Raw genomic sequence first — 27,845 nt, forward strand, 5'->3', positions numbered from 1 at the left:
CGTAGCTTACGTCTAGCGGTCGTGTCTTGTACATAACTCTTCTAATTATTTTCTTCCCTCTCATTTCCAAAAGTTCTAATCTGGCGTGATAATTACCATACAGTGCTGAAATTCAAGTCCAGTTTAGCGCAAATAAGCAAATGATCTTCTAATGAACGACGTCAATACATATACATATGTTAAGTTTTGCTGATTATTTGTATCACCGATCAAAAATTCTTGATGAACGGCTCCTAGTCGAGCGAATCCAGTCGTCCCACCATTACACCTTCTCTGCTCTACTGATGCCGCGCCGATATTCTCGCAGCTCTCCGCACGAGCGCGTGGTTGCAAAACTCTTTTCGACCAGGTCTTCACTCTTGGCTAATTCATCGTTGAAATTGGCTCCTAGGGTGGGCCTGACCAACTGTAACGCTTGGATTTGTTATGCTTGGATAACAGTGATCAACTATGGGGCGAGCCCCTGTCGAAAGCAACTTGTTACGACAAAATCGTTTAAATATTACTACCTATATAAAAAGTTGGCTACTGTTTTTCTTAACACATATATACGGACAGACAGACATGTGCTCAGTTCATCAAGCTGCGTCGATTTGTATATAACAATTTGGGTTTCCAGGGCTTCTAAATTTCGGGTTTGAATTGATATGATAGCCTTTCTGTACAATTTTGTTTTGCGAAGAAGGCAGAAAGCTACTCCGGCTGGAACTCCGCCGCTACTGAGAAGAAGTGGAGTCTCGCTGGTCGATTATCATCATTCGTATACTGAACAGCCTATTTCAAGACTACCAACGTTGGTCACAAAGCAGTTGTTAACCGCTAATAATCATCCCTCAAACAGAGTTACATTTAACTATGGGATCTGTTTTGTAATTGATAGAAAATACTTTTCAAACTGTATTTCTTGTACAAAATGCTGGTCCTGAGAAGGTCCGATTTATTATCAATAATGCGCTTTTCCAACCAGTAGCTGAAACGAAACGAAAATCTGAACCTACAATTTTCACCTGAGTGCTACACTCGTCGAAGACGCCATGCAAATAAACTTACTCCAACCAAAAATAAATAGTTGAATGCTGCTGAAGTCAGGGACAGCAACTCGATGATATACCGCTAAAATGCTGCAGTCGCCATCGTGAAAAAAAACAAACAGGGTAAGGGTACCAATAGTGGAGGTATTAGTAGATCCACAAAAGAAAACTATTTTATAAAAATTGATAAATACGGGAAATAATCAACTTTAATATCTTGGCCAATAGATAAACTAATGAATTTGCCAACAAAAATGAGATTGATGTCATTCAACGTCAACAACTACCAAATATTGCATGCACCACTAAGAGTACACTGTTCCTTTAGTGGCGGTAAAAATTAATGTTGGTTCCCATAGTGGTGCTATTCATTGATTTCTTATGCTACTCGCTACTATTGGTACAGTTGCACCACTATAGGTGCAAGGGAGTCAATTTTATAAAGGAAAATCATTGTTTTCGATAGTTTTTCAAGCGTAATCTTGGGATAAGTTGTATTTGACAGGATATTTAAAGCACGACGCATCAACTGTATAGTGTATAATTATGATAAATCTCATCAAAACCTCACTACCTCCACTATTGGTGCTACCTCCACTAAGGGTATGGTTACCCAATTATTGGATTGATTTTGTAAATATGCAAATTATACAACAATTAGACCAAAAAAAATGTTATCTCATTTGATTATTCAAAAAACTGTACTTATTAGACACAACTTTAAGAAACATTTGCTTCCTGTCGATCCGTTGAATACTAGGACAGTTTTCGAGCTCTGTGATACTTTTTCCCCTACAGATTTTAATTACGAATAGAAATTTCACTTTATTTTGAGGCAATTATTTCGCTGCCATTTGAAAACAGAGATTTTACCTTTCACCGCCCACACCACCGAACCAACCAAGAGTTCGGATCGAGACGATGCGATGGTGCTCCTAAACGAGAATAGAAATCAGTTGACCACCCGTTCTGCAGCGAACAACGGTGGCAAGGTCACTTTCCGATGGGAGAAATTAGTAGCAATTGCTTGGAGACAGTTTAAGGGGTTCCATTATGGCGAATAAACGAGCTAGAAAAAAAGAAAATAAAGCGAAAACGATTGCCCGCAGCAGCGGCACCGGAAAATGGCTGAACAATCCGAGTCCCATCGACGGGAGGTATTTGTATTGGCGAATGGGAGAGAAATTGTACTTAGCTAATTAGCCTGCCAACGGTCGGACAATAATTGCGGGTTTTAATGTTTTGGTCGTTTATTGATATTCAATACCACAGACGGGAAATTGAGTTGTTCACAAGGGGCAATTGGATTGGTCCAGAATAGAAATACAGCTGATAAAAGTGTGGATTGAACTTTGTAGATGATCTTCACGAGATTATTGATAAGAAACCTGGCCTGCTTTTAAAGTTATCAAACATGCTGCTACATTTTGATGTTATGATAACCTATTTATCTATTTATTATCAGACTAGGGCTGTTTGTAGTGACCTGTGCCGTGGGCAGTACGTTAAATTCATTTCGAACCACACAGTTCACGGAGAGTACGCCAATTTTTTTCATCTGACCAATCCGTTTTGCTCGATCCGAAACTAGTTTTTTCATATCATACCATAACATCGTAGCAACGCACAGTGTTTTATTTCGTCATTTTCACGATCGAAATTCAAATACTCGAAAATTGTTGATTTTGGATATAGGGTTTGTTCACAGAAGTTTCAAGATATTTAGGAGTGCATCTTTCGATAAAAACAGTTTGATGATTAATCCCCCTAAAAGTGAGTTGAGAAAATTATTTTTCCAGCAGAATGAGATAGACACGTAGTGTCTTTCACAAAGTTGTAGTAAATGTTAATACGAGCAACTTTGCTGAACATCCCGAGTTTCTATCTCTTATATATAACAAACTTAAGTCGTTTTATGTAAAAACCCCATTAAAATCTTATTTTTCATTCTAACTCTTTCCAATGATTTTTCCCATTTTCCGTCTCTTCTACAAAGTTGTTAAACAAGCAAAATTACATGTTTCTGCTAAACATTGTAACATTTCATCTCACATACAACAAAAGTTATCTTTAAATTATATATATTTTTAGAGGTATTTCCACCTGTGAATACTCCCTTAATTGCAAAAAAGTCGCAAAATTTCTTCACGATATGCTGAAAATTGCTTATTTCATTGTCATACTGATATTGAAATTTTTTGTCGACAAGAGTCTTCTCGAATGCTGTGTTAAAAATTTGTAAACCTATGAAAAATCATAATATTTGAATAACTTTTGTTTTATAAGAGATAGAAAGTTACAATGTTCAGCAAAAACATATAATTTTGCTGGTTTGACAACTTTGTAGAAGAGACGGAAAATGTGAAAAATCATTAGAGTTAGTTTAAGTTAAGAGAATGATTTCAAGAGGATTTCCACATAAACCGTGTTAAGTTTTTCGAAACGTTTCTATTTGATTAAAACAGCAGAAACATCTGCTGCAGGTAATTTTTAGGACAAACGAGGAACTGACGCATTGATCTCTGATATCGTTGGATCCCGTTGTATCGAAAGCCAAGAAGTCGAAGGAAGGTGCTTCCAGAAGATACTAAACTATTTTATTTAAAGTGTGAAAGCGATGACAAAGAGTACAACGAATACAAATCCTGTTGAATTTAGAAACAACTTTTGCTTTGGTATTACAAACTTTGCATTTCACGTTATAACAAATGCGGCGATGAAGCTTGGTTTCTATATTATTGATATAACAAACTTAACATGGTTTATAAAGAAATCCCCTTAAAATCATTCTTTTAACTTAAACTAACTCTAATGATTTTTCACATTTTCCGTCTCTTCTACAAAGTTGTCAAACCAGCAAAATTACATGTTTTTGCTGAACATTGTAACTTTCTATCTCTCATAAAACAAAAGTTATTCAAATATTATGATTTTTCATAGGTTTACAAATTTTTAACACAGCATTCGAGAAGACTCTTATCGACAAAAGTTTTCAATGTCAGTATAAAAATGAAATAAGCGATTTTCAGCATATCGTGAAGAAATTTGCGACTTTTTGCAATTAAGGGAGTAATCACAGGTGGAAATACCTCTAAAAATATGTATAATTTAAAGATAACTTTTGTTGTATGTGAGATGGAATGTTACAATGTTTAGCAAAAACATGTAATTTTGCTTGTTTAACAACTTTGTAGAAGAGACGAAAAAATCATTGGAAAGAGTTAGAATGAAAAATAAGATTTTAATGGGGTTTTTACATAAAACGACTTGAGTTTGTTATATATAAGAGATAGAAACTCGGGATGTTCAGCAAAATTGCTCGTATTAATATTTACTACAACTTTGTGGAAGACACTACGCGTCTATCTCATTCAGGTGGAAAAATAATTTTCTCAACTCACTTTTAGGGGGATTAATCATCAAACTGTTTTATCGAAAGATGCGCTGCTAAATATCTTGAAACTTCTGTGAACAAACCCTATATCCAAAATCAACACATTTCGAGTTTTTGAATTTCGATCGTGAAAATGACGAAATAAAACACTGTGCAACGTGACTTATCGCTAAGCAATGGAAGGCTCCATGTATCATATACTCATTACACCTTCATTGCCATATTACAATACATTCCTCTATATACAATCCTATGTAAAATACTGAAACTTGATTTGTACGCAAAGCCATAAAATCAGGGAACGAATTAATGTTCTATCCACATATAGATCGACCCTCACTTCGATTGTTACTACCTTACGAACGAAGTACTAAATTAAATATCATCTAGCCGTGCTTGGGCGTTACGTGATACGCTATTCCCACCGGTAGGCACCGGAAAACCGCAAACTAATGAAAGCTCGTAACAGCAAAGTTCGCTGACGAATCTCCAGCAGCCCGAAGCGAAATCCCCGAGAAGCCAAACTTTTCCCATTAGCACGTTACTAGCGTCGTACTATGTAAGCCACATCATCGCATAGCTGCAAGCACCATAACTCATAAACTATTGTGATTGCAAATGTCTCTCCCAGCGGCGGTTTAGACTGCCTGTGGTCGCAGTACGAAGGTACTTACTTGATGATTCTAAGAGGATCTGCCGCTCGATTGACGAGAGAAGAGCAACTTAGTCGGAAATACAGGATGTTTGTATCATATTGCCGGAGGGCGACAACAACGATTGAGTAGGATGCAACTTTCTCTAATCTGCTTGCAAAGAAGTTCAGGATTGAATTAGTTTTATGAATTGTGATTGGAGTACTGAACAATTGTTTTGTTTTGGAATTGAAGCTGTTTTCGTCGGAAATAAAGTTTCTGGAACGTGTTATGGTTGATGATTTTCATGAAACAATTTCTGAAGCCAAGTTGGAGGAATTTTCCTTGAATTCGTCGTACAGAACGATGCGGAACTGCAGCAACTTTCAACTGATGCGTTTGTCAAACATTTACATCAATCATAGCCGACAAACGTCCACCCAGAAGCGTTTAAAATTTTCAACAGCTGTAGCGACCGTTTTGCATTTATGCAAAACCTGCAGCGTGTAACCTTAATATCAATTATGTAAATGTCATTAAGCTATTCTTCACACACAGTGGACACCATCATCGTGGCCCGTCTCATCGTTGGTAAAGGGACTGCGTCGCACCACGCCTCGCCCGGATCGGAAGTAGTGATGTTTATGCATTCAGAGTGGCTTGCAGGAAGGCTCCTCGACACCATGGCCAACGAATGCAAATGACAATTCACAACATCCAGAGGACCCAGGCCCTCGCACACAAACACATACCCAGCACTATTCCGGAATGAGATTTTCCATCAGTTTTGCGAGTGGGTCGAATCTACCGAGCGTCCAGACAGTCAGCTCCGAACCTGCCGACGTAGTTCAACACAGGAAACACAATCGTCCCAGTTCGGTGTGCAGTCAACAGGGCAGCAACTGTTTTATAATTATAAACAGCAATGCCATTAAAATGCAAAAAAGCAAAATCAAATTTGGGCCAACAATGAAGGGTCTCAGTTCCTAGTCCGTTCGCAGTTGTAGAAGGTTGTCGACATAATACAGACCGTGGCCGGAATGGGAGCTCGTTTGAGCTTCGAGGGTCGTTGTCGGTTAGAAACAGACGATACTGGTAAGTGTGGAGTGATTTGGTGTAGTTCGAACAGGTATTGGATGAGCGGTTCTTAGGAAAAAGATAGCATTTGAAAAAAAATCATTGATTAAATTAATTTCACGTTAGCTTGAACTGACTATGCATAGTGTACATATCAATGGTCGCTACTCCGTGATTGATCAGAACTGGTGGAAATTGCACTTGGATCCAATTATTCTCGAAGTACATGTTTCACAGTCCGTTGGGAAAGGAATGGAATGTTAGTGTGTAATTATTGCTGTTTCGAGAGACCGAGAATATGCTACTAGCGACCGAGAATACCTCTACATCTCCACAAATACCACGGGAAGGGAGATATGTTAAATAGGTGGGGGAGCTAAAAACAAAGATCGGGATTCAGCGTGGAAAGTGATGTGTCTTATGTAACTTCTATTCTACTAATTAGTACTGATATTTTGAGATACGGCAGTATTATTATTTCCTTATCCTGTTCAAATGTTCATCCTTCTTGAGGATAAACAATCATTTGCTCAAAAGGAGCGATTGTTCATATGAATTTCGAGTGAAGCACCTGTGCCATCAAAGCAGATGGATGAGTCAGCAAATTTTATTGAATCTCATCCTGAGGTTAAACAAGAATGCCCAGACAAAAATATGTTGCCAATTTATATTTATTTTAAATGCCGTTTAGTTTCTATTACTTTTTTGTATAGGAAACAAATATGCATTTATTAGGTTTTCCAACCATTCATCATCTTAATAGATACCATTAATGCATTTTCAAACAAGAGGCAACAGATTTTTTTTATTCGCTGAATATGTAATAAAGACTTAGATACAAGTGACAAAGACTGAGATAAACTGTTACATTTGTTTTATAGGTTAGGGAAAACTATTTCGCGGAATTCATTTTCGCGGTTGAACATTTCGCGGAGTAACATTTGGCGGTTTGTAACTTTTCGCGGTACGAAATTTGGCGGTTTGTACCTTTTTGCCGAATGACTTTTGGCGGAATGTACACACTCAGTTTTTATTTCTGCAGCTCGGCAAAAATCCGCACAGCCGTGCGCCAGCAAAATAAATAACTGATATTTCGGCAAAAATAGCGTTTGTTAGCTGATTTTCGGCAAATTAATTGCTGATTATCAGCAATTTTGACAGAAATCTCGGCAAAAAACATGTTTGCTGGGGCACGGCTGTGCGATTCTCGGTAAAAGTTCAACATTTTGCTGAGATCCCGGTAAAAAAAATTAAGTGTGTACCATTTCGCGGAATGCACCATTTCGCGGAATGTTAATAATAATAGCCTTTGTTAATTCAGCATTCCCACAATTGTTATCTGCGAGGTTTGAAAGCCAGAAGAGCATTTTTTTTAATTCCTTGAGCACGAGATTAACACGTTGAAACTTTTATACCTAAAAAGTCGAAATTTTTTTTCGATAAATTTCCTATACCGGGCCAGAAGTTGAACCCAGCCTCCTTCAGCATAGTCTTGCTTGGCAGCCACGCATCTTCCTGCACAGCTAAGGAAGGCCTCCTAGAATATTTAGAAGTAGTTTTCAAAATTTCAATTACCCTTTATACCGGGCAGATACATCCATTTAAAGGAGACGTTACATTGGGCAGACGCGTTCATTTAAATAAGGCATTATCAACTCCTTTCGCCTTATACCAGGCAGATGTATCCATTTAAAGAAGGCGTTACCCCTACCTTTGCCTTATACCGGGTAGACGCGTTGTTTTATAGAAGGCATTATCAATTCCATTCGCCTTATACCGAGCAGATGCATCCATTTAAAGGAGGCGTTACAACGTGACGTGTTCTTTAAAAAAAAAAATTATCAACTCCTTTCGTCTTATACCGGGCAAATGCATCCATTTAAAGAAGGCGTAACCCCTCTCTTCGCCTTATACCGGGCAGACGCGTTCTTTCAAAGAAGGCATTATCAACTCCTTTCGCCTTATACCAGGCGGATGCATCCATTCAAAGAAGGCGTTACTTCTCCCTTCGCCTTTTGCCGGGCAGATGCATCCATTTAAAGAAGGGGTTACTCCTCCCTTCGCCTTATAACGGGAAGACGTATTCTTTGAAAGAAGACATTAACAACTCCTTTCGCCTTATACCAGGCAGTAGATATGGTTCACAGATAAAAATATGTTGTGATTTTAAATGTATTTTCATGCACATATTTGGAGCATGCAAATAAACGTAACATTCAATCGATCTCACTATTCTTTTAAATCGAAATAAATGTAAACGGTGCTTGCTTGTAAAATTCAATCAAATTTAATATAATATCGAATGCTAATTGAATTTTCAAAATTATTTGCTGTGTTGGGTTTCAGGTTTTGAAACCCGCACATCGAATCGAACCCGAACCCGATGGGTCAACTCTGAGTACGGGTTTATGAATGCAAAAATTCTCGGGTACGGTTCGGGTTCGGGTTTGCATTAAATCGAAAAAAAATAGCCCGGATTTCATGTAATTAATCGTGTAAGAAATCGTTAAATATTTGAATGATAATTATTCTAACTGAATTCCGCCAAACGTCATTCCGCGGAATTGTTTTCGGTGAAAAGGTACATTCCGCGAAATGTCTTTCGGAAAAAAGGTTCATTCCGCGAAATGTGATTCGGAAAGTTGATACATTCCGCGGAATGTCGTACCACGAAAAAAAATTCCGCGAAATGTTTTTCGGCGAAATAGTATACAACCGAAAAAACTGTCACAACAAAGAAATAATATGTCTTTTCGGATTGTATAACATTTCACCGAAAACTATTTCGCGGAATTCCTTTTCGCGGTTGAACATTTCGCGGAATAACATTTGGCGGTTTGTAACTTTTCGCGGTACGACATTTGGCGGTTTGTACCTTTCGCGGAATATTAATAACAATAGCCTTTGTTCATTTAGCATTTCCACAATTATTACCTGCATTCGTTTAACACGAGATTAACACGTTAAAACTTTTATACCAAAAAGTCGAAAAAAAAATTCATGATAAATTTCCTAGACCGGCTCAGAAATTGAACCCAGCCTTCTTCAGCATAGTCTTTCTTGGCAGCCTCGCATTTTCCCGCTAAGGAAGGCCTCACAGAATATGTAGAAGTAGTTTTCAAAATTTCAATTGCCCCTTATACCGGACAGATACATCCATTTAAAGAAGGCATTATCAAGCCTATTCGACTTATACCGGGCAAATGCGTCCAAAGAAGACGTTACTCCTACCTTCGTCCTATACTGGGCAGACGCGTTCTTTTGAAGAAGGCATTATCAACTCCTTTCACCAGGCAGATGCATCCATTTAAAAAAGGCTTTACCCACCCTTCGCCGTATACCGGGCAGACGCATTCTATTAAAGAGGACATTATCAACTCCTTTCGCCCTATACCGAGCAGACGCATTCATTTAAAGAAGGCATTATCAACTCCTTTCGCCTTATATCAGACAGATGCATCCATTTAAAGGAGGCGTTACCCCTCTCTTCGCCTTATACCGGGCAGATGCATCTATTTGAAGAAGGCGTTACCCCTCCCCTCGCTGTATACCGGACAGACGCGTTCTTTTAAAGAAGGCATTAAGGCACCAAGGCAAGGCACCTTTCGCATGATACCGGGCAAAAGCATCCATTTAAAGAAGGCGTAACCCCTCCCTTCGCCTTATACCAGGAAGACGCGTTTTTGAAAAAGACATTAGCAACTCCTTTCGCATTATACCGGGCAGAACATATGGTAGGGTTTCAGGTTTTGAAACCTGCAACCCGAATCGCAGGATTCGGGTTTGAAAAATAAGCACAATATCGGGTTCGGGTCGAGTACGGGTTTGTGAGATAAAAAAATCGGGTACGGGCTTAAGAAATAAAATACTGAAAATTATTTTATTCAGTTTTGTTAATTGTGAGGCTAGTTCGTTGTTTCGATTTACATTTTTTCACACATATCTAGCTTGAATTTTCCTGGGAAAACTTTTGTTCGACCATAAATAATTAAATTATGTCGGGTTCGAGTCGAGTACGGGTTTACGAATGCAAAAATTCTCGGGAACGGGTCGGGTTTGCATTAAATCTAAAAAAATTCCTGGATTGCATGCAATTAAGCAGAAGTCGGTAAATATTTGAATGATAATTATTTTAACTGAATTCCGCCAAATGGCATTCCGCGGAATGATTTTCGGTGAAAAGGTACATTCCGCTAAATGTCTTTCGGAAAAAATGTGCATTCCGCGAAATGTGTTTCGGAGAGTACATACATTCCGCGGAATGTCGTACCGCAAAAAAAAATTCCACGAAATGTTTTTCGGCGAAATAGTATACAACCCTCTTTTCGCGGTCCGACTTACTACGATTACCCTAAAATAATAAAATGTCGCGTAATGCAAAATTGATTTTGTACTCAAATCATTCGAAATACCGTTTTGACTCAAATCTCTTTCATGGCTTGTATTCCGTACACTGGCGTTTTAGAGTCTTAAAATTGTTGTAACTATAATCGGTTTTTCATACGGAAGATGAAGATTACCCAAGTAACCATTAGCACTATATTACGCCACTATACGGCTACTTAAGGGCCACTTTACGGCTATTTAAAAACTTATAAGCCTTAAAGTAGCACTATTTAGCCGATTTGGCGGAATAAAGCGTTTATTGGTTAGTTGGGTATAAATGAATCCAAGAACTTGTCATAAGACGAGTTTGTACTTTATTGGGGGAAGGGTAATTTGGCCGAAACCCTTTCGGCCGAATGCCATTTGGCCGACTGCCACTAGGCTTATAGTTGTTTGGCCGAACAGACCATTGAGCCGAAAGTCATTTGGCCGAATGGATCGTTTTTCCAAAAAGGTCGTTTGGCCGAAAAGGTCATTTGCCCGAAAAGGTAATTTGACGGAAAGGGTCATTTGGCCGAATGTGTCGTTTAGCCGAAAGGGTCATTTGGCCGAAAAGGTCGTTTGACCAAAAGGGTCATTTGGCCGAAAGGGTCATTTGGCCGAAAGAGTCGTTTGGTCGAAAGGGTCATTTGGCCGAAAGGGTCATTTGGCCAAAAGAGTCATTTAGCCGAATGGCATTAGCAACTCCTTTCGCCTTATACCGGACAGATGCATCCATATAAAGAAGGCGTTACCTCTCCCTTCGCCTTATACCGGGCAGACGCGTTCTTTTAAAGAAGGCATTACCAACTCCATTCGCCTTATATAGGGCAGGTGCATCTATTCAAAGGAGCTGTTACTTCTCCTTTCGCCTTATACCGGGCAGATGCATCTATTTGAGGAAGGCGTTACCCTCCCTCGCTGTATACCGGACAGACGCGTTCTTTTAAAGAAGGCATTAAGGCACCAAGGCAAGGCACCTTTCGCATGATACCGGGCAAAAGCATCCATTTAAAGAAGGCGTAACCTCCTTCGCCTTATACCGGGAAGAGGCGTTTTTCGGAAGAAGACATTAGCAACTCCTTTCGCATTATACCGGGCAGAGCATATGGTAGGGTTTCAGGTTTTGAAACCTGCAACCCGAATCGCAGGATTCGGGTTTGAAAAATTTGTACAATATCGGGTTCGGGTCGAGTACGGGTTTGTGAGGTAAAAAAATCGGGTCCCTGTCGGGTACGGGTTTAAAAATAAAATACTGAAAATTATTTTATTCAGTTTTGTTAATTGTGAGGCTAGTTCGTTGTTTCGACTTACATTCTTTCACACATATCTAGCTTGAATTTTCCTGGGAAAACTTTTGTTCGAGCATAAATAATTAAATTATGTCGGGGTCGAGTCGAGTACGGGTTTACGAATGCAAAAATTCTCGGGAACGGGTCGGGTTTGCAATAAATCTAAAAAATTTCCTGGATTGCATGCAATTAAGCAGAAGTCGGTAAATATTTGAATGATAATTATTCTAACTGAATTCGGCCAAATGGCATTCCGCGGAATGATTTTCGGTGAAAAGGTACATTCCGCGAAATGTCTTTCGGAAAAAAGGTGCATTCCGCGAAATGTGTTTCGGAGAGTTGATACATTCCGCGGAATGTCGTACCGCGAAAAAAAATTCCGCGAAATGTTTTTCGGCGAAATAGTATACAACCGTCTTTTCGCGGTCCGACTTACTACGATTACCTTAAATTAATAAAATGTCGCGTAATGCAAAATTGATTTTTGTACTCAAATCATTCGAAATACCGTTTTGACTCAAATCTCTTTCATGGCTTATATTCCGTACACTGGCGTTTTAGAGTCTTAAAATTGTTGTAACTATAATCAGTTTTTCATACGGAAGATGAAGATTACCTGTCTGTGAAAATGCTACATCAACTACAGTGCAAATCTGGGACAACTATTTTTTTTTTCAATTTCGTTTATTTGGTAGGCTCAGGCGTGTATAACATTTTACGGAGCCACACGAAACAAAGCAACATTAGATACAAATGTAGTAGAACAGATGTGTCATACCGTAAGAAGTTTTTCCTGGACTTTGTTACCAACTCGTTTTTATTTCAGATGCATATTTTCTAACACTATTCAACAAATTGTGTTAATCTTGTAATGCATTAGGATTTAAAAACGTTGTGCATTCAACCTTCTATTTTCTCTATCTTATTTTTCTATGACCCTAATAGATATAACGGATGAGACACCTAAATCTGAAATGACTTCAATAAAATATTTTTAAAAAAAGTTCTCTTACCAAGGTACCGCTGTATATCCTCACTGAACGCATTCGCCTTTACCCAACCAGCCGTTCATTGCTCAGATAATTGCAACAATATCACACTAAATATATTCCAAATTAAGTGAACCGGCTACGCCCTCTTGACGTTCCCTGCATCCCATGTCTTTCATCGGAATAAACACCAGAGAGCCTGATTTGAATAACATAATTTCGAACAGGAATTTTAACAACGTCGACGATGACGACGCACAGAACGTAACGTTGACGGAATACATGCTAAACATTTGGCTTTATTGTAAAGGGAACCGCACCGTGTCATTCAGGAAATTGATTCCATTCATTCTGCTGGGCGCTGCTATCTCCAGGGCCGGTGTAACCTGGACTGACTGCTTCCGGCGAATAAACCATAAATTGGAAAACTTTAATCTTCTCCTCGTCGACATTCCTAACCTTTGCATGGAGGGAAATCTTACCACTCGCCAACCTCACAGCAATGTCTCCCACTATCGAAACTCGCAACACGTTGCAATGCTTTATGTACCACTAAGAGGATTAGCGAAACTTTGCTCCGATTCCGCTTATGTTTTCGCCGAATGGCCGCATTAGGCATACCTACTTACTTCTCGGCCAAGGAAAACTTGGACTGCGGCTTAGCTGCTTTTCTGTAGTACCTGCAGCGGCAGCAACGTTTCTCATGTAGAGCCGGCTCCTAAAATTTTCACCGCAAAACTTTCTGCTTGCCATTCGTTCCCGGATAATAAAGTTATTTCTTCGTTTATAACCCGGTAGAATGTAGTTTCTCGTATTCGTGGAATTAAAACCCGATTGGAATAATGTCAGCTCTCATTTGGCGTGATTATTCCAATGAACTGCATACAGTAATCTAACCTGGGCAGCTCTACACATTTGTAGATTATTTCTCTGTAGCAAACTATGTAACTATGTTGCTAAAAAGCTCAATTCAGTTGATTACTTTTACAGAAATGGCAACAAAATAGTTCTGCCCAGATAATAGTATGCTAATATCAATCAGGTTATTGGATACTAGAGAGGTGATGTTTCCGATTATTATTATTATTGTCTTCATTGATGTGGCTTCCAGTCCTAGACCGGATTGTGTCTTACGAAGCTGAAGATATACACCACCTGCAGAAAATGTGGGACCCATCTTTACATTTTCATCTGTTTTCCGCTCTGCCTATTTACTTCCTCTATATCAGATATTGAAGTTCATTGGGTTTTTGTAATTAGCACGACATTTCGAGAGACGTGAACATATTTTTTTACTGTGTGTTATCGATAGTCTCCTTTAACTGATGATTCTGAGGCATATGTTTAATTATAAACTGATACCGATTCTAGCCGAAAGCGATTTTGGTGTGCGGTGTTTTATTCCAGCTCTTATCTATACTTTGTTGATGTAGTACAAAAAAGTACATCCTTAGCCAGCAAGGTCGGCTGCTGCGGAGAGAGCAAAGTTTCCTGACCGGCTTTAGAGGTATCAATTTATCAACAAGAGCTTCCTTTGGATGGCAGTGGACGGAACCAGGCATTGTTTGGTTGTTACTGGAAGGCTAACGAAGATGAAACCATTGCATTGTTTATTGTGCTGACCACCGAGTAGAAGTATCGACAAAATACTGCGTATGAAATTGCAACATTGTCATGTTTTGATATAGACAAACAATAAATGAACAAATTTGTTTTTGTATATCTGTTGTTGACTACAGGGGGATTAGACAAAAAGGTTGAGATTGGCAAAATGTTGTCCAAATTCTAATCAGAATAACTTCGCGTAGAATAATCCGATTCCAATAAAACCGGGACAATCAGATGCGGACACTCTTATTCTATCGTGCCCTTTTCCAAAATCGCAGATTGGTCCTCGGGCACCGGAGATGTTTTGGGTTTTTCGAGGGTATGCTCAAAATGCATTTCTACTGCTTGTCATTTTATGTGACATCCGTCTACTTTTATCATGTTTCAAAATCAGAAACTAGAGCTAATATGCCGACCAATGATGGCTTACCATTGAGATTTTTCAACATAGGATGTGGAGTTTGAAAATTCTCATTCGATGCTGATTTATGGCAGTTTTTTTTATTTTCAGGCCTATTTTTTGTCCGTGCAAGAAGTTGGATAAATATTTCAGAGTGTACCATTCATCATTGATTTTTTTATTAAAGTGAAAAAATAATAAAATAAACTAGCAATGATTTACAATAAATTTAAAAAATTTGTGGAACAACGACTTTTAGGGGAAACCGTATTTTTATGCTCTTAAAAGCTTGAACATCATTTTAACATGTTCACAAGACTTGTACAGCACACCAAGAGCTTCCGTTTAGAGGCTGTTGCTATGATTTTTGTTGTTTGTCTTGTTAGATTTTTTTCAAAATTGAAAATAGCCTCAAAACACTAAATTGATTTAAGCCACCGCAAAATTTTATCCGAATTCGCTGAAAATTTGTCATAAGGCTTATTTTAGCAGAGGAATTATGATTCTGGGCTGACTGGTTGTATTTTTAATACCTTTTGAAAACATGAAGAGGTCTACTGCATAGCTGTTTAAAGTTGAAATAATAATGCAAAGACAATCCTTAAATTGTACGAAAATTACAAAACATAATCAATGTACCCCGTCTAAAGGTGGTCTTGGGAATTAGAGGGTTAAACATACAATTGGCCTTCATCTTCTTCTTCTTCTTCATTTCTTCATTGGCATTACATCCCCCACTGGGACATTGCCGCCTCGCAGCTAAGTGTTCATTTAGCACTTCCACAGTTATTAACTGCGAGGTTTCTAAGCCAAGTTACCATTTCTGCATTCGTATATCATGAGGCTAACACGATGATACTTTTATGCCCAAGGAAGTCGAGACGATTTCCAATCCGAAAATTGTCTAGACCGGCACCGGGAATCGAACCCAGCCACCCTCAGCATGGTCTTGCTTTGTAGCCGCGCATCTTACCACACGGCTAAGGATTGGCCTTCAATGTCTCTAAATATTGCTTTCTTACTAGAAGACAAGTAAGCCACCTTACCCATCGGTTCTCGCTGAAACAAGAGCCGCCCTTCCGACTCAGTCGTGCCTACGGCAGTCCATACTCATTGTGCTGTGGAGTTCTCTTAGCCTAGCGAGTGCACCAGCTATTCAAGTGCACAAAAGGTAACTGATCTGTTGAATTTTGCTTTCCCCAAGCACCTAGTTCCAGTGACGATGGGCGATGACCTAATACCCAATTGTCAGTGTGAGGAGTTGGTTTTATTCACAGTTACCTGTTAGCTACTTCTACGGGGAGATAGAGGAACAGCGTAACAGTCCTCTGGACTTCTAGCGGTGTCTTTGAATTCCACTTCCCTGAGCAATCGTGCCATCAACCCAAGTCTTTTTATGTTGAGAAGGCCAGTTGATTTGAAGGGATTTCATTTTTCTACAGATGCTTCAACCGAGCTGCAACTATTAATTTCGTTGCTAGCTTTTGCCGATGAGTAATTTTAGTATCGTTGAAATTCGGCGATGTTCACCAGAGACCCATGCTTGACGAGTTGTCGGATTCAATCACATTGTAAGAAAGTTCAACAAAAAAAGATTCTTCAAATCAGCAGGTACTACAATTTGAACTACTGATTGAACGGTCCGGTCAAAATCCTCTTTGATAAAATAGCTAATTAACAATTTGTTACTGTTTATTCTCAGGATGGACTGCAGACTGCATGGTGAGTTGACATCTAGGAAGGAGCGTCCAATACAGCTCTGGTCCTTACAAGTTCAAACCCAAGGGCCTGTTGATAATTTTAGCGTGCAATCGCCCCCTCACAACTTTTATGTTCGAGCATGATGAACACACTATGTATGATTGTTATGCTGTTGCTTGCACGAGCATTAGCATTAGCATTAACATTGAGCAATTCGCACAAATTCGTATGTGGATGCAATGCACTCCCCAATAGTCGAGACCAGTCCTGGCCACGTCCTTTCGAATCCTGAGGAAGGGGAAGGATGGTTAGTTTGACACCTACTTAAGAAAGATGTAGAGAACTCTATTTGGGGGCAGCAGGGACTATGTCCAAGGGCTTGACGATCCTTCCCCAGGCCATCTGCGAGTTGTGGCACCTGCCTAGGATGTGGTGGGGTTTGACAGTGGGCCCTGTTAAACCTCTATAAAAAGCTGCATGTATCCGCAAGTAGGCTCCGCCAAAGCGAACGTGTGCCGCTCAAAGCGCACAAGCCCGAGTCCTAGTGTTAGGTGGGACGCTAAACAGCCCTGACACGATGGCCCTCTGGCGAGACAGGAGGTTTACGCAGGCCCAATAAGCCGCCTGGAAAACCAATAATTACGAACAATATAAGAGATAATGCGACTCGACATAATCGGCAAAGACCTAGGCGACGAATAAAGGATCACGATTGGAAGCTTGGAACATGGAACTGCAAGTCGCTAGGTTTCGCAGGTTGCGACAGGATGAATTACATCCCCGCAACTTCGACGTCGTGGCGCTGCAGGAGATTTGCTGGACAGGACAGAAAGTGTGGAAAAGCGGGCATCGGGCGGCTACCTGCTGGGTAAAATGCGCCAACGCGTGATTGGGTGGCAGCCAATCAACGCAAGGATGTGCAAGCGTTTCTTCAACTATAGCATCATCAACGTGCACTGCCCACACGAAGGGAGACCCGACGACGAAGAAGAAGCGTTCAGACGGAGCAGACATACGATGGATGCCCATTGCGGGACGTCAAAATCGTCATCGGTGACATAAACGCGCAGGTAGGAAGGGAGGAAATGTATAGACCGGTCATCGGACCGGATAGTCTGCACATCGTATCGAATGACAACGGCCAACGATGCATAAACTTCGCAGCCTCCCGCGGAATGGTAGTCCGAAGCACCTTCTTTCCGCGCAAAAATATCCACAAGGTCGCATGGAGATCACCTAACCAAGAAACGGAAAACCAAATCAACCAAGTTCTAATCGACGGCAAATTCTTCTCCGACATCACGAACGTCCGCACTTACCGCAGTGCGAATATTGGATCCGACCACAACCTCGTTGCAGTATACCTGCGCTCAAAACTCTCGACGGTGTACAACGCACATCGAAGTCGGACGCCGCGGCCTAATATTGGGCGGATACAAGACGGTAGACTAGCCCAAGAATACGCACAGCAGCTGGAAGTGGCACTCCCAATGGAAGAGCAGCTAGGCGCAGCGTCTCTTGAAGATGGCTGGAGAGATATTCGATCCGCCATTGGTAGCACCACAACCGCTGCACTTGGCACGGTGCCCCCGGATCAGAGACACGACTGGTATGACGGCGAATGTGAGCAGTTAGTAGAAGAGAAGAATGCAGCATGGGCGAGATTGCTGCAACACCGCACGAGGGCGAACGAGGCACTGGCTAGAGCGCTGCACTGGGTCATTACCAAGATTTGGGAGGAGGAAGTTTTGCCGCAGGAGTGGATGGAAGGTGTCGTGTGTCCCATCTACAAAAAGGGCGATAAGCTGGATTGTAGCAACTACCGCGCAATCACATTGCTGAACGCCGCCTACAAGGTACTCTCCCAAGTTTTATGCCGTCGACTAGCACCAATTGCAAGGGAGTTCGTGGGGCAGTACATGGCGGGATTTATGGGCGAACGCTCCACCACGGACCAGGTGTACGCCATTCGCCAAGTACTGCAGAAGTGCCGCGAATACAACGTGCCCACACATCATCTATTCATCGACTTCAAAGCCGCATATGATACAATCGATCGGGACCAGCTATGGCAGCTAATGCACGAAAACGGATTTCCGGATAAACTGACACGGTTGATCAAAGCGACGATGGATCGGGTGATGTGCGTAGTTCGAGTTTCAGGGGCATTCTCGAGTCCCTTCGAAACGCGCAGAGGGTTACGGCAAGGTGATGGTCTTTCGTGTCTGCTATTCAACATCGCTTTGGAAGGGGTAATACGAAGAGCAGGGATTAACACGAGTGGTACAATTTTCAATAAGTCCGTCCAGCTATTTGGCTTCGCCGACGACATAGATATTATAGCACGTAACTATGAGAAGATGGAGGAAGCCTACATCAGACTGAAGAGGGAAGCCAAGCGGATCGGACTAGTCATCAACACGTCGAAGACGAAGTACATGATAGGAAGAGGTTCAAGAGAAGACAATGTGAGCCACCCACCGCGAGTTGGCATCGGTGGTGACGAAATCGAGGTGGTAGAAGAATTTGTGTACTTGGGCTCACTGGTGACTGCCGAAAATGATACCAGCAGAGAAATTTGGAGACGTATAGTGGCTGGAAATCGTACATACTTTGGACTCCGCAAGACGCTCCGATCGAATAGAGTTCGCCGCCGTACCAAACTGACAATCTACAAAACGCTCATTAGACCGGTAGTCCTCTACGGACACGAGACCTGGACGATGCTCGTGGAGGACCAACGCGCACTCGGAGTTTTTGAAAGGAAAGTGCTGCGTACCATATATGGTGGGGTGCAGATGGCGGACGGTACGTGGAGGAGGCGAATGAGCCACGAGTTGCATCAGCTGTTGGGAGAACCATCCTTCTTCACACCGCGAAAATCGGACGACTGCGGTGGGCCGGGCACGTAGCCAGAATGTCGGACAATAACCCGGTGAAAATGGTTCTCGACAACGATCCGACGGGTACAAGAAGGCGAGGTGTGCAGCGGGCAAGGTGGATCGATCAGGTGGAAGATGACTTGCGGACCCTCCCTGCGTGGTTGGCGACGTGTAGCCATGGACCGAGCCGAATGGAGAAGACTCTTATATACCGCACAGGCCACTTCGGCATTAGTCTGAATAAATAAATAATAATAGAGAACTCTACGACCTCTCATAGGTGCCATAGGTGTTTTTTGAATTGATAGTATGGAAGGTTATAACAGTTGGAATCGTATTGGTAGAACGTGAAACACAGAAAGAACTAAGACAGAAATACAAAGTAGGAGAGGGACGAGCCCACGACCCCCCTGCTCATAAGACAGAAGCGGTAGCCACTAGACCACCGAGCTCATCTTGGGCTGTTGCTTGCTCGATACGTTTAAAAACAGCTGATTAACTAGATTTTGTTGGCCTTTGACTCTATGAAAAAGATAGGTTCACATTTGCATGATTGTTCTGTAATTGTAAACAAGCTCAGTGTCAGAACTGTCAAATGAAAAGACCTATTCTGCCTTAGTCTGTGATTTGGCACATACGTCACTTTGTCAAATTACAGGAGTATTGACTGATTATATTGGGTTATGGCCAGAATGTCGAAAAACAAAAGGTCAAAAGGATTATTCCTTATTTCTTATTTTTTATTCCTTTTTCCATATTCCTTATTTCTTATTCTTCATTCCTGTTCTCCTTATTCCTATTTTCCTTTTTCTTCTTTCTTCATCCTTTTTCTTCTTTCTTCATCCTTTTTCTTCCTTCCTTCTTCCTTTTTCTTCCATTTTTTTTTAACTTTTCAACATTTTGTCCCTTTTGACGTCCTTTCGGCCTGTTGTCTTTTCGGCCTTTTGTCTTAGATTCGATAATGCTAACTAGGGTAACCGTACCCTTAGTGGAGGTAGCACCAATAGTGGAGGTAGTGGGGTTTTAATGAGATTTATCATATTTATACACATTACGATGGTTTCAGTTGATGCGTCGTGCTTTAAATATCCATTTGAATGCAACTTATCTTAAGATTTCGCTTGAAAAACTATTAAAACAATGATTTTCCTTAACAAAATCGACTCCTTGTACCTATAGTGGTGCAACTGTACCAATAGTGGCGAGTCTCATAAGAAACCAATGGATAGCACCACTATGGGAACCAAAATTAATTTGTACCGCCACTAAAGGAACAGTGTACCCATAGTGGTGCAAGCAATATTTGGTAATTGTTGAGGTTAAATGACATCTATCTTATTTTTGTTAGAAAATTTATTAGTTTATCTATTGACTAAGATATTAAAGCAGTAAATTTCTCATAATTATCAATTTTTTAAAAATAGTTTCTTTTGTGGATCTACTAATACCTCCACTATTGGTACCGTTACCTATGTGAAATTTTTTTATTTTTTCGGATTAATTCCAACTGAATTATTGAGAAAAGTGAATCCGAAGGATCCGGCTTCCACAACTGGCGATCACTGACAGCCAGCTACTTATAGAACTTGTGGCAGGCTGGGCGACTCCGAACCAAATTGGATCACGCTGAAAGCAAGGGCCTTTATTATACAGTTTCTGTATTGTGCCTTGCAACAAAATGACAACTTTCGTGACAATTTTCCAAGGCTATCATGCGTGAAATTTATCTTCAGTACAAATAGCACGTGCTATCAGCAATGGATTCACCGCCAGAATCCACCTCGTGGAGGCCAAATTTTCAAAAATATCATTGTGTGTAGGTTTTTTTTTCTGGGGAATGGTTTTCATAAGCGACTATGTATCTGGCGCCTGTTTTTCGTTGCGACCAAAAATAAGCAGAAGAGTAGATTTTTTTATGAGCGGTACAATCTAAGAAGTAGGAAAATAAACGTTATTTACCGTTTTAGTTGTTTTATTCAACAATGTGTAAACTTCTATGAAAATCTGCTACCTGCAAGCAGGCCCCATTAGAGCTACACGCGAAAAGCGCACAAGCCCAATTCCAACCCATTGAGCGCTTCTTCACCAAGGAGGTAAAGGCTCTCAACAGCGTCTGTTCTCATATTAGATGCGGCTGATCATCGTTCGAGATCTACCGGAAATCAAGGGGAATGGAAATTTAAGAGGATTGATGCCAGGCTCTACCAGCCAGTTTTAAAACAAGCAATGACCAATCAACAAGAAAATAGGGAGCGGAACAATCGGTGAAGACTTTCAATCCGAAAATTGCCTAGACCGGCACTGGGAATCGAACCCAGTCACCCTCAGCATGGTCTTGCTTTGTAGCCGTTCGTCTTACCACACGGTTAAGGAGGAACCAGATCTTTACAGTACGGAAAATCCTTCATACATAGCGTGAATATCAGGTCAGGAAAATCATGGACGAGAACAGCCTTCCTGGTAAGCTTACCGAACTGCAACACTGGATGGTTTACAAAATTGTGTGAAGATTCCGGGCTAACACTCCAGTTCCTTCGCATCCCACCGTGGACTACGACAAGGTGATGGACTTTCGTGCCTGCTATTCAACATTACGCTAGAAGGTGTCATGTAACATGTAATATAAGCCAGGGTACGATTTTAAACAGATCCAGTCAATTTATTTGTTTCGCAGATGACCGAACATTTGCAAAAGTGGCAGAACAGGCGGGTGAAACGTAAAGCAACACATGTTGAACTGGTGGTGAATCAAAGACAAAGTACAAGCTTGTGAGCAAAACCGAGCTCGACAAGGACCGTGTGGGAAACAGTGTTGCGATTGATGCGGATACCTTATTCGAGGTGGTCGAAGAGCTCCTCTACCTTGAATCATTGCTAACGGCTGATAATAGTGATAGTCGTGAAATACGAAGGCGCATCATCTGTGCAAGTCGGGCCTACCGTGAGTCATAGAAGAAATTGCGGTCAAAAAAGATTCACACCCACAGAAAAATGTATCATATACTGCTGTCATACGCATATTTGTTCCATGTTTGCTGGGATTTCCTATATACATGGGACAGTTATGCATATAACGGCAGTACAGGACGCTCATAAAACCGTTCGTTTTCTACTGACATGATACTTGGATCATGCTCGAGGAGGACTTGCAAGCACTTGCGCTATTCGACACTCGCGTGCTTAGGCCCATTACTAGTGCAAGAAGACAATGTGTAGCGGCAAAGGATGAACCACGAGTTCGCCCAGCTCTATGGCGAACTCAGTATCCTGAAGGTAGCTTAAGCTGGCAGAATATGATATAGGTATGATAATAAGCCTACCCCGTCGGCACCGGAGGATTTTCTATTACTCTTGGAGAGGACGAACCGACGGAGAGCTACCAGTAGTGATTGTCCACCAGAATTCGGCGCAGTAGTCGTTTACCGACACTAGCCCGGCAAAGTACTTTTTGAGGGGTGGTGCAGCTTGGTGTATCAAGGTGGATTTGGGAAGATCTTCGCTTGCCACTAAGCGCGTTGACTTTCTCCCAGGGTTCGATAGCGGATTGAGCCGGATTCATTGAATCAAGAAAACCATCCCACTGTTTCCTACTGGCTTCAAGAATTGCTGACCTGCATTCGTAGCGTTATTCTTTATAGTCCTGAAGGGCACTCACCTTGTCAGGGTGATCAGCAGGAAGTATCCGTAGCCCTTGCAGGGTATTCGTTCTCGCTTTATCCACACGACGCATGTCGTCCGAGCACTAGCGGAGCGTTTTTCGTTCTGGCCGGGTATTGGTTTGCGGGAAGTAGGCAACGGTGGCATCGAGGATGGTTTGGGTGAAGTCTGGAAGACTAAGCGTCCCGAGTACGCTTAACGGGAAACGCTTGACTCTCTCGCAGTCCTTCAGAGAAGCAGTGGCTTGATAGGCAACTACTACTACTCGGTAAAATATTGACAATGTTTTTGTAAATGTTCTAGGATTTCATAAATTTACTCTGTTTACTATATTTATCATGTAAGAGTTATTTAAATTATTGCAATCCAATCATTAAATGAGCACAATGCGAAATAACTTGTAAAATTTTATATCGACGATGGCATATGCACCATTTTTTTCACATTCATTAGATTTTGCCAAAGCTTTGCTTCTAACTCTTTGGTCCAACAACCACGAACGGACTTGAACATAACTCTTTCCGAAACGTTCCCCCGGTGACACAAACACAATCCAGGATTAGCGCGACGATGATGACACTTTTCATGGGGATTTCCGCTCGTAATATCGTTCTGCCGTGGGCAACAAAAAACCAGCACTCCAAATGTGTACCTTCGGACCGGCAGATGGCATCCAAAAACACAATTCGCCCGTCACCTACCGTCGCCACCAAAACACTCCGATAAGAATGGTATTGTTAACAATGCGTGTGCTCTGTCACCAAGGGAATAGCTACGCCAGCTCCTGACGACAGCACCGCCGAACTGGGTCGATCTTTCGTCGAATTGGACCAACCAGCCAACCGACCCCTGTTGCCCAGTGCCCAGACGACTGTATAGCCACATGGGCTTCAACCGGAGCGTGGGAGCCGAAGCGTGCCAATAATATGGAAATTGCCTAACGAGTGAACTGGTGCGATAACAACATTCGACTCGTCATCGTCCCACTACTGTAGGACCACACTTCTGCCGGTTAATGCAGGTTGTTACTATAAACACTCTAGATTGCATAGGCAGGCTGAGCGGTCCTTTGAAGTAGCTAAACGTGATATTTAAGTTACAGTCGACTCTCAACATTATCTAGATATCTACCCCTATGTCGATAGTTTTTTCAATCCCTTCAAACTACATACATTTTTGCTTTCTACATCTCGATAACCTGTCTATATCGATATTTCTTTGTCTTGATGTGTTCTGGTCCTATTTTGTTTGCTGATTCTCCCTTCTCGTGTCGATATATTCATATTTGTAGGTTATTAGACCACCTTGAGGCAATAACAAACACATCATAAACAAGAACTGACATTTGCTATGTTGTAGTTTTTCATAGCAACGGGATTTTTTCGATCTAGTTCTCATTTCAATTTTCCTTCCATTCCTCGACCTCTCCTTATCTCGATGGTCGCTTCAATATCGAGATGTAGAGAGTCGACTGTCTCTTCATAGGAATCTGAAAATAAAACTTTATTGCTTGAAATGACTCGGCTATGGTACCGCCTGTCTATGGAAGCGGCAGTATCTATGGTAGGTACCTACTAGAATGAGAAATAGCTCTTGTGGCAAGGAGCAGCAGCTTGTGATTTCGAGGGAAATCTGAATCATACCAAGGTAGGCCGGTAAAAAATTGGTTTGAATCGAAGGGCGCATCGGAACATGACGATGCGCCTGTCTTCATACACGAGGTGTGGTGTTACAAAACAATTTAATTGAGGTTTTTGGATGAGTTGACTAATTTCTTGTTATCCATGGTGTGTTAGTTTTTATCGAATTGGTTATAGTGATTTGAGTTACATCGGTCTTCTTTGACAGGATGTCAGACGACGTGCATCAGATCTCTCATCATGTGAATACCACTGTTGCCATTTAAGCGACTACCGCGACTCTACTCTCCATTGTCATGTCCGTAGTAAATAGCAAATATGCTACACGGAGAACTGAGGGGGGTCTATTTAAATTTTTACTTTCTACACACTTAAAATAAATCGCATATTTTTTATTTCACCGAAATCTCAACAGCAGAACTGTTCGGTAAATATTTTTTCAAATCTTCGGTGGTTTTGACAGTTGAACAAAGAAAAAAAGAACATCGGAGAAACAATTGCCGAACAATTCGGCTGTGAAATGATTTTAGTGTGTATACTCCGCCTTCCTATGATCTTGCCTCTTAATCAGACGGTTGGTTAATGGTTATCTTTCATATAAATTGGCATGAACTTGCTGGCATGCTTGTGCCTTTCTTTGCTATAGAAACGATGGAATTAGCGCAAAAAAAAATACTTTTAAAAAGATGTGATGCATCATGCTTCTCCATTTGTTTATATTGCTCATACTAATGATGACCCTTCTAACCCTTAGCGATTCTTCAAGTCCCATTGACATGGACAGTGGAATTGTCTTATACCGAATGGGATAGAGTGGTCTTATATGGCCACTATGGTACTGTCCACTTTGCTTTAGCCTGTGGCACTAAATAAATAAATAATAGTTCATTCATCCCCGCTATGATGATGTATGACTTAATGATTGACTTCCAGTAGGACTTTCTATTATCACACTTATACATATTCTAGTGCTTCAGTGCCTGCACTATTTTTGTTTTGGTGTTTCAGCGACGCCATTGAAAAAATGCATACTTTTTCTCGCTCTATACCTTTCTTCTGGAACATCCTGTAGAATAAGTCCGATATTCATCCTCGACCGAATTCGATCGATCGGACAAAACCGTTCATGTAGGCAGGACGAGCGAGAACATTCACAGAAGCCACCGAACTGGAACGGAATATTGCAAATCGAGGAAATATGTGATTCCACGCCATGCACACCATCCTCCACGACGAAGACAGGCAAAGGTGTTTGCATGCAATCAGGGAACGTTTTGGGGAAGAGCGAATCCAAATGGATTTTATTCGACGGTCATTGTACGGGTCGGTGACTGCGTGTCGTGCGGCCCACCGTTTGGCCACCGAGGCCGTAGGCAAGGCAAGTCCAGTCAAGGGCATTTATTTTCGAGAGCAAAAACTTCGATTCGCTTCATGAGAACGATTTCCATAGGCATAGGATGTCTGCCGGCGGAGAATGTGCTCGGGAAACGATTTTCACGCCATCTGCCGCTAGTCGCTGATGAGTAGCTTCCAATTTTTTGGAGGTGGGAAAATGAACGCTGCAGGATAAAATACAATTACGAGAGTGTTATATAATAAACGAAGAGATGAAATTAAAAAAAAAAATTGCTTGCCATGAAACGAGACGAATTAGTAAATGTACTATGATTTGGTGGTGGAATCGAATGGATTATTACTAATTCGTCTTTTGAAGAGTGAAGATTTTTCACTAAACATAAATATTATCTCTATTTACTAATTCAGGTGTTTCACTTCATAAATGAGTCGATTGTTTTGTTTTATTTTTAGACGAATTTCGATATAATTTTGGTTTTTCTAGTTATGTTTCTAGTTTCAGTTCGTTCAAAAATATAACAAATTAGGAAAACAAATGATTCAATATGCCGCATATACTTTTCGCTTTTTGATTTCTTTGAAAAATTTCAATTTCTGCAATTGCTGAATTTTCTGAGAAAGTAGACGCACCAAAAATGCTAGCAATTACGTAAAAGCAAGCAAAAACAATGCGATGAAGGCTGTTGGCGAAAAGTTTTAATTACTACATTCAATTTGAGCATACCATCATGGATCTCAAAATTTAGATTTGCTCCTACAATTTTCCCAACGATTGGGAGCAGTCAGTTGTGAAGTGCAAATTGGTCATCATCCTAAGCGCTCGCGGAACGCATTCTCATCATCGCGTAGAAAATAGTCTCATTGCGTTCGAAATGAAAACAGACGTCGTCCCAGCTGGCGGCAATTAGGAAACGAAACGGAAGGATATTTGATTTTCGCTCTTGAGCGAAGGAACGAGATCAAACATCATTCGATTCAGCGCTGTAACTCGATGCAATTGCAAATAGTAGCAACGTAAATAAACTACGGTTATTGGTTGTGGGTGATGATACTAACTGGTGCAGAAAATGTAACGCAATCAAATTAGGATGTCCTTCATTCTGGGCGTTAACGATCGTTAACGATTCGAATTCATTCATTTTCTCCCATTTCCATTTTGATTCCAACTTCTGCAACATATTCCATACTTCTTTATAAATCCTGTTGTAAATAAAATGTTAATTTCATTACAATTATTTTTTCTGTTACAATGTTTGTTTCAAAATCGTATCCTTATTTCTACTTCCGTTCCAATCCTTAATCTTATTTCTTGGGGAAGGATGGTCAATATGCGCCCCTAAGCAAATCTCTTAATAAAATGATGATTTCATCCGAAATAGTGTAATTTCGAACTGTTTATCAATAATCTAGCTGACTGATATCATTATATGGTCCAAGAATTTTCAAGAAAAACCAACAATATTTTAAGAAAACGATTTTATTCCAAAATAGTGCATTTTGATATAAAATGTACGATGCTGGGCAATATGCGCGCACCCAAAAATGATAATCAAAATATTCCAATATTTTTCACTGCAAAGCATTAGTGTCAGTCTTATACTTTAAGGTAGTCAATATTTTAGACCAATTAAACCAGAGGAAAACAATTTTTGGATCTGTAGAAAGAGCATTGTTGACGTAAACACCGAAATTGCATCGGAAAGAGCCAAAAGAAACATTTTTTTTTTATTTAAACACTGAAATTTTGACAAAGTTTTTTTGTGTAACGACTTGCAAATGTTTTTTGGCTTCAGCCGCTTACGATTTTGGGACAAAATTTGG

This window comes from Armigeres subalbatus, chromosome 2, assembly GCF_024139115.2.
Source record: "Armigeres subalbatus isolate Guangzhou_Male chromosome 2, GZ_Asu_2, whole genome shotgun sequence".
NCBI lineage: Eukaryota > Metazoa > Arthropoda > Insecta > Diptera > Culicidae > Armigeres > Armigeres subalbatus.